Below are 8,898 nucleotides of genomic sequence, written 5' to 3'. Positions count from 1 at the left end.
CAGTCCTGGAACTGGTAAAAGTAGGGGAGTGTCGGTTCTGATTCATAAAGCAGTTAGCTTTACTGAAACAAAAGTAATAACAGATAAGGAAGGTAGATTTATATTGGTTTATGGACAACTACTGGACACACCAATAATTTTATGTAATATCTATGCACCTAATGCGGACATACTCGCCTTTTTTCACAACCTGTCACAGTATCTTTTGGAATTAGAAGGTGCACAAATAGTGGTAGGAGGAGATTTTAATCAAATACTGGATCAAGACCTAGATAGATCACTTCCTAGGAGAGGCACAGAGGGTAAATCTGTAGTTGCCATAAGGCAGATGACCTCAGGTTTAGGTCTGAATGATGTTTGGCGGACAATGCATCCAGAAGGCAGGGAATATTCCTTTTACTCTCCGCCTCATAATGTTTATACTAGAATCGACTACTTTCTTATTTCTGAAGCCTTAGTGAATAACTCTATAGATTCAAGTATTGGTAATATAGTATTCTCGGACCATGTGCCAATTTTTCTATGTCTTGGAAATATTTTACAGATTCCTCAAAGCCGCAGATGGCATTTAAATGTGTCCTTAATTAACCCTTTAAGACCTACCATAGAACCAAGTCCGCCAGAGCTTATATTATATTTTTTCATGCTGTAGTGCCATTTTTGGGAGCATTTCAAGTTGCTATACATCAATACAACCATTATAGCCCAAGCTTTAATAATATGTCTGCATTAGGTGCACAGTAATTACACAAATTGCAAAAAAGTGCAATAAACTACAAAAAAATTGAAAATTGTTTTAGTTTTTTTAACATATATTTCTAGTCAGAGAAATTTAAGAGGCTTATCCCTCAAAACTGTAAATACAAAAAAGTTGCACAAACTAGTTTCCCACCACAGGAAATTTATTTTAAGTGTCTTCATAGTTTTATTTTTGAAATACACCAATTTTTATACACTGCAGGAAAAACGAAAATAAATATTATAATGCAAATTTGCAAAATAACAGCATGTGCATCAAAATAAACTATTTCCAGCAGTGCAATATGAGTCCTAAGCATCCCAGAAACGACACAGAAAGTCATAAACTCAAACATAACTTTTAAAAACACAAATATAGGCTCATAAGGCCCCGATCGTAAAAAACTACATTTCCGCAAAATGACGTCTCTTCCGGTTTCGGGCAGGTCATGGCGGACATGCGACAGTTCACGCTGATGGACGTAGGAAGTGTTACAAACAGCTGATCGGATCGGCAAAGCGTGTTTCTGGAATATTATGTTTTTGTTGCTGCAAGTGCTTTTTATGCAGTTTCTGCAAAGCTATATGTGGAAGGAAACTGTGACCTAGGACAAGCTGATGGCATAAGATGTAAGTACAACTCCTCCGGTTTCATATGTAAAAAAAATTATTGCGTTAGCTTACGTGGTTGCAGTGCTACCGGGATTTAAAAATAGTTACGCAAAATGGAGCATGTCCGCTCTGACCGGCTTTAACCCTTGTGCTCCTCTTCGGGGCAGCCCCAGACCCCGGGGGTCCCAAAGTACCCCACCCTCACTAGAGACAGGTGAATGAAAATGAAAAAAAAACCAGAACGATCATTTGGGGTCGAAGAGTGCCCCAGAGCGATTCTAATGGGTTCGTCAGGGGATCGGGAAAGAAAATGTAGCACTTGGGGGCCACGCACAGAAGCTGCTGCGGCAGCGTGGGGGTCATTGATACCCCAGTACATAAAAATGAAGCATAATCACAATAATGATAATAATAATAATGATAATAATAATAATAATAATAAGAAGAAGAATACAACACACAGACGCTTCTGAGTTTTATTTTATTTGAAATTACACTCACGATACAACTGAGGCAATCTGGAAGGCCATACCTTTTAGGGACATGCGCAATAGGGAGGGTGCGTTTTTAAAATGCCCTCCCTCCCCCCCGGGGCTGTATTTTTGATTACAATATCAACAAACTGTCCGTGTTTCAGGTGCTCGGTGCTGTACAGCGCCTTCGGTGGCTGTGAATACATGATCAGGAGACGTTGAATGGAAGGAATGAAACGCGGCATGAGGAGTCTTTTCCTGATGCTGTAATAATGTTCAGCGTAAAAGTCATCCTCCAAGTGTCACAGCGGGATGGAACGGACACACGCGCAGGCTCTGAGTTGGGAAACACAAGAATCTTTATTACAGCACACCAGGTGATCTATTTACAGAGGTGAGGGGGAAGGCGGGCTCCGGGGGTCCACACACAAAGGGAAAAGACGCTGAAAGTCCACACGCACTCCGTCCACTCCTCACGCTCCTCTCCACACTCCACAGAAAACACGATGACGTACTCCACTCCTCGCACACTCAATCACTCAGGAAACACAGGGGTTGGTCCAGGGAATGCGGATCGGCAACGGTCCAGCGACGAGAAACACAGAGCTGCCGTCTTATAAAGGAGCTGGAACACTCTCGTAACGAGCCACAGGTGCGTGATGGCGACCAGGTGCATGGACCAAGGGCAGAAGCCCACAGGTGAGCTCCGCCCTGGCAGAGGGAGGAGGGAAAGAGAGGAAGGGAGAGAGCAGGAACAAAATGAAAAACATATGTAGCCATACTAAGCCGACTGGGTAGGCACAGGGACCCTGACACCAAGACTCGCAGACACTCGTGTTGTCTCTGGCTGGGGTGATTGGTCTTGCACCCGTTGCATGCTTCGGTGCGGTACTCGTTGATCACTAGGTCGAGTAGGTGATACACCTACGCAGTTTTCACGGTATCGACGAGTAAAGAAGACGCCCAACCATCAAGCTCGGCGTCTTTAACTGAGAATATCCAAGGGCTCCACCGAGCCCCATGAGAACATAAGATGTAAAGTACGCTCCTGTGCCAAATAATCCCAGGGAAGCGAGGCGGAAGAATTTACACCGCTCCTTCAATTCGATCCTCTCCTCTTCTTCCCTTTTTCTTTGTTCTTCCTCCTTTCTCCTCTTCAGCCTTTCTCCTTCGAGTTTCTTCTGGGCCGCCATATACATCTCGTTGGTGTAGTGGTTTCCTCCATTGAAATCCACCATTTCATCAATTTCATCCAAAAGACAGCCCCAGAGTGTCGATCACAGCGATATTTCTTCCGTCTTTGCCCTCTGCCTCTTTTCTGAGACAGCCGTCGGTGACAGACTCAGGCGAAACGTCTTCTTTGAAAGCGTTCGCATCCCCCAGGATGGTGTTTCCGGATGCACTCTTTCCCGATCCTGTTTTACCGACCAGAAGGAGTCTCAGTTCTTCACGGGTCGCAGAGCCTGCAGGGTTGGGGAAATGATAGTAACATTTGAATCATTCTAGAAAAAAAAAACATAAAACACTACGTTACACTAGGCTATTTTTTTGTTATCTTTGTATTGATGTTGACAGCAAGCAGTTTGCCCACATAACGCCAGTAGCACAAGCAGCACACATCCCTGGATCCGGCCTTTGGTCGCCAACATTTTCAGTAAGCTAAGAAAAGAAGAAAGAAAAAAAGAGGTGAATTAAGGCACATTCAAGGAAAGTATATCAGATCAGATTAGCAAGTTAAACCACACTGAAAATACACGTTGAATAAACCATGGCCCCAAACTAGTTGGTTGTCCCATGTGTTTCCCCCGTAGCTCCTCCGGGCGCACACACAATGAGCCCTGGTTTCGCGACGCAGGCGTAGCAACAACCTCCTTCTACTCCTCACTGCCTCCTGTGTGTGTGTGTGTGTGTGTGTGTGTGTGTGTGTGTGTGTGTGTGTGTGTAGGAGGTACTGGGTTCCTCACAGACGGTGGTGTTCGCGAAACCCACCCTCCCCAAAGCTAAGGGCTCGCCAGCGAGGCGCGTGAGAGCGAGGAAAATGTTTTAAAAAAAGGGAAAGGAGGATGAGGAGACACTGAGGGTCCGAGGTCTAAACGGAAGGCTGTGTTCAGGTAACCCGCCCTCCGCAGACCTAAGCGTACGCTAGCGAGGCTCTTGAGAACGATGTAGAGGGAGCAAGGATGAGGAGGAGGCAAGGAGTGTCCAAACGGAGGGCGGTGTTCGCGTAATAGGCAGGCCACATAGCTGGTCTTTCACTAGCGAGGCAGATGAGAACGAAGGAGAGGGAGCAAGAAGGACGAGGGGCATTGAGAGCCCCAGGTCCAACTGGAGGGCGGTGTTCACATAATAGGCAGGCCAAGCAGCTGCTCTTTCACTAGCGAGGTGCTTGAGAACGACGTAGAGGGAGTAAGGAGTACGAGGCGCAACGGAGAGCCCGAGGTCCTCACCGAAGGGGGTGTACACGAAATCGGCCATCTGCAGACCTAAGCGTACACTAGCGAGGAGCATAAACGGAGGGCGGTGTTCGCCTAATGGGCAGGCTAAACAGCTGCGCTTTCACTAGCGAGGCCCTTGAGAACGATGTAGAGGGAGCAAGGAGTATGAGGAGCAATGCAGGGTCCGAGGTCCAACTGGAGGTCAGTGTTCGCGTAATAGGAAGGCCAAACAGCTTCTCTTTCACTAGCGAGGCGCATGACAACGGTAGAGAAGGAGCAAAGAGGACGAGGAGCAATGGAGAGCCCAAGGTCCTCACCGAAAGGGATGTTCGCGAAACCGGCCCTCCACAGACCTAAGCATACACTAGCGAGGAGCATAAATGGAGGATGGTGTTCGCGTAATAGGCAGGCCAAACAGCTTCTCTTTCACTAGTGAGGCGCATGACAACGGTAGAGAAGGAGCAAGGAAGACGAGGAGCAACGGAGAGCCCGTGGTCCTCACTTAGGCCCATTTACGCGCAACCCAAGGCCCATCCGGCTAAGCGCTCGCCTGCGGGGAGCAGGAGAACGGGGGAGGAGGAAGGAGGTCGAGGAGGAACGGAGAGTCCGAGGTCCTCACTGAGGCCGGTGTACGCGAACACTCTCAAGAAGGAGACGATGATGATGATGATGTGAAGTTGAGAGTTGTTGCCGTGGCGCTTTGGGTTCCCTCCAGACCCCAAGGTTTGCCATCGTAACTTACGCGATCGATGGAGGGTTACAACCAATTAGGTGCCTTTGTCCGACGGTGTGACGAGACCCGCTATAGCTGGGGGTCCGCCTGACCCCCATCTGTCCCCACCGTGAACCGGCGCCCTGTTTCGCGACGAGACCTGGGTCCGTGCTGCCGGGGTCTGCGGGACCCCCCCCCTTTTTTTTTTTGGTCCAGGGCGCACGAGGGTTAAGTATGCCTTCATAGCATCCCACCAAGTAGCCAATGTAGTGTCCTCTCGATTATTTGTCTGTTTGTAAAATTGTATTTCATCTCTTATCAATTTAATAAACCCAGAGTCTTTAATTAAGGACACATTTAAATGCCATCTGCGGCTTTGAGGAATCTGTAAAATATTTCCAAGACATAGAAAAATTGGCACATGGTCCGAGAATACTATATTACCAATACTTGAATCTATAGAGTTATTCACTAAGGCTTCAGAAATAAGAAAGTAGTCGATTCTAGTATAAACATTATGAGGCGGAGAGTAAAAGGAATATTCCCTGCCTTCTGGATGCATTGTCCGCCAAATATCATTCAGACCTAAATCTGAGGTCATCTGCCTTATGGCAACTACAGATTTACTCTCTGTGCCTCTCCTAGGAAGTGATCTATCTAGGTCTTGATCCAGTATTTGATTAAAATCTCTTCCTACCACTATTTGTGCACCTTCTAATTCCAAAAGATACTGTGACAGGTTGTGAAAAAAGGCGAGTATGTCCGCATTAGGTGCATAGATATTACATAAAATTATTGGTGTGTCCAGTAGTTGTCCATAAACCAATATAAATCTACCTTCCTTATCTGTTATTACTTTTGTTTCAGTAAAGCTAACTGCTTTATGAATCAGAACCGACACTCCCCTACTTTTACCAGTTCCAGGACTGGAAAAGACTTTACCTACCCAGGAACATTTAAGTTTTAAGGCTTCTGACTTACACGTGTGCATTTCTTGAATAAAGGCTATATCAACTCTTGATAATGTAACACACGATACTTTACCACTACTGAATGTAGAGAAAGTTAGGATCTTAGGCTTATGGTGTCTAGGAATCGACTAAGGCGCGAATGACACACAGCTCAAAGAACAGTCAACATTTATTCAAAACAAACCAAAAACAGTCATTCAACAGTTCACAACAGTTCCAATTGTCCATATTTGTCAGTCTGTGTATTCAGTTTTAGAGTTCAGAGTTCAGAGTTCTTTTCAGTCTTTTCAGTTCAGGTGTGTGAGTATAGTGTTAATGTTAGTAGTACTACCCGGGTAGTGTATTGTTCTGAGATCTCATAAGCTTATCTGTCAAGAAGTCACGCAGTTGTCACTTTAAGTAGGCTGGAAATCTTTCCTGCATCGCAGCTGGGGATCCGGAATCCTGGCTCGCAACTTTAGACTCCAACAAAAAAACCAACCTGCACAGGGCAGTGAACATATTTTACATGAATATCATATAACAACTTAATGACCAAATGTCTCTCACTCTTTGTATATAACGACTTAATGCAATCAATAATAAAATTAATCAAAGAGCCTTAAAACAATTTCCACATCATACAAATTTAACTCAAATCTCATATTTTGTGAACAGCAGTCACATCAATCCAATGAATTGAGAGAATGTACATTACTGATGCACGAGGAAAGTGCAAAACGTGGTCGCAGTACTATTTAGCCAAAGACTGCTCATATTTATCATCTCATTACAATAAATAAAACTTACCTACTAGCTTCCAAAGAAATATTTCCGATTGGTTTAAAACATTCACAAGTGAAGAAATAAAAAGATAATACAGCACTTAAAAGGAACACATGAAATTTACATTATACTAAGCTAATGATTAGCTGACGATTAGCTTGCTATGCTAGCGCAGTTAGTCAACTCACCGGAAATGAACAAAAAACACAATAACAGAGGTACATCAGCATCAACAAGCGGAAAAGTAAAATCCAATTTGTGTCTTCACACACAACCTTTTTCTTGAACAAGGATTAAAGAAAAACTCGGTGAGTAGCTCCGACCAGCATACGTAGCCTTAGCGCTATTCTCCTTCTCTACAGTTCTCAACTCAAGTTCACAAGCACTAAACAATCTCATAGTGCCACCTACTGACATTCTTTGGGAACAGCAGTTCATTTTCATGAGGCAAATTTTAGGTGGGTTACAATAACTTTAGATATGTTAATATTTTCTTCCTCTTAATCCCGTTATTCAACCCCTTAACATTCCAGCTGGCTATTTTGAAATCTGTCTGTCTATCCATGTTATATGTTGTCTCCTTGACCTGGAGACAACATATAAGATGACACCGCCATGGACCTCAACCTGCAGGCTTTGTGTTACCTGTTTCTTTATACAGGAGCATGTAGGGGTGGACTGCCTTTTTATTTGATTACCCTTTTCTCATGTTTTTCTTAGTTAGGGACATTTTGGGGGACGTTATACTCTTACTTGTTAAACACATGCTCCCATCCACTCTCTTGGTCCAGAAGCTCCATAATCCAAGTGTCTCAACTCAGGTCTGATGGCATTTTTTCAGTGCTGTTTTTAACCTCTTGGGAACTTTCACTACATTCCTTACTTGATGCAGAAAGAAGAAACGAGTCAGGGATGCATAGCAAGCACAACAAGACACCAGCAGCCCAGACCTTTCACCAACTGAAGACATTTGCAGCACCATAAAACATGACAGAGAAGAGCTGGGACTATGTGAAAGGGTGAAGTGCTGCAGTCAAGTTGCAATGGTCCTATCTTTTATACAGTCTATGGTTCACTCTATTAAGATGTGATTATTTCCAAGGTCCATTTAGTTTTAGTTAGCTGAAGCTAAACCAGAAGTTAAAACGAGATGGTGAAAAACATTTTTAGTTAATGTTACGACTGTTGTCGTAATGTTGTCTCATATGTAAATCTGAGTGTGCAGGTGCCTTTCTGTGATTGGTGCATCCATGGGACGACCCATACAAATTGGCTAATGACCTGGAGACAACATATAAGATGACACCGCCATGGACCTCAACCTGCAGGCTTTGTGTTACCCGTCTCTTTATACAGGAGCATGTAGGGGTGGACTGCCTTTTTATTTGATTACCCTTTTCTCATGTTTTTCTTAGTTAGGGAGATAAGACATTGTCATTTGGTTTTATTCTTTTCATAAATAAGTTTTGTACATCCTTTAGATACGGTCCCTTTTGTTTGTTGTTTTGGGGTCCACCCCGAAGCTATGGTTCGCTCCTTTCCTTTGTTAGAATTCAATCACTGTGAAAAAAAATCACCATCAAAATTGTACTGGTTGTGTGATGTGCTGCTTGGGGTCAGACAGGGGTGGATCACCCTTATATTATGGTCTGGCCACCCTTAGAAAGGCCATAACACTAAAATGAAAATTAAAACTAGACTTATAACTGGCTGGTGTCCTTACCAGTGACCTTGGGTCTGAACTGTGGGCTCCTCTTTCCAGGTGTTCGTACTGCCTGAGTGGGACCAAGATGTGCTGTCTTGCCTCTTTTGGGTTTTCTGCATGTTTCTGGCTCAACATGCAAGTATCCACTTCTTGACGTTCGCTGTTGGTTGCAGCCACTTGAGGTTTTTGGGCTCATTTGGGTTCTCAACACTGGGTGACTTTGATGGGAGTGAAAGCATCCTCACAACATAAATCACCACACTACCTGCTTTTGTTTCAGATTTTTTCTTTATCCTTGTTAACATGTTTGGGTACTGGGTTTACCTGTAATGCATTTTGTGCTCCAAAAGCTGTTATTTTGTGCAGCTGTGCTCCAAAAGCTGTTAGCATGACCTTTTTTATCATTAGATTGTGCCACACCAGCACCTGAGAGAAAAGCTTTGAGTTTGATTTTGTGTTTGTGTTTTGCAGGCACTCAGGAGAATAA

At 44.1% G+C, this 8,898-nt stretch overlaps 1 long non-coding RNA gene across 1 annotated transcript; it reads right to left on the bottom strand.

Annotated features, from left to right (window-relative positions):
• Positions 1-1,813: 1,813 nt before the first annotated feature.
• Positions 1,814-7,381, bottom strand: LOC146683499 (uncharacterized). The gene is made up of 4 exons (XR_014917587.1): positions 6,895-7,381; positions 6,273-6,422; positions 3,415-3,482; positions 1,814-3,286 (listed from the first exon to the last, which is right to left on the bottom strand). It is a non-coding gene; the product is annotated as an uncharacterized LOC146683499 (long non-coding RNA).
• Positions 7,382-8,898: the final 1,517 nt, after the last annotated feature.

This window comes from Copadichromis virginalis, linkage group LG22, assembly GCF_057382275.1.
Source record: "Copadichromis virginalis isolate Kocher_CV1m ecotype Utaka linkage group LG22, C_Virginalis_male_GT1.1, whole genome shotgun sequence".
NCBI classification, from domain to species: Eukaryota; Metazoa; Chordata; class Actinopteri; order Cichliformes; family Cichlidae; genus Copadichromis; species Copadichromis virginalis.
This window is presented reverse-complemented; position numbering and strand designations above follow the sequence as displayed.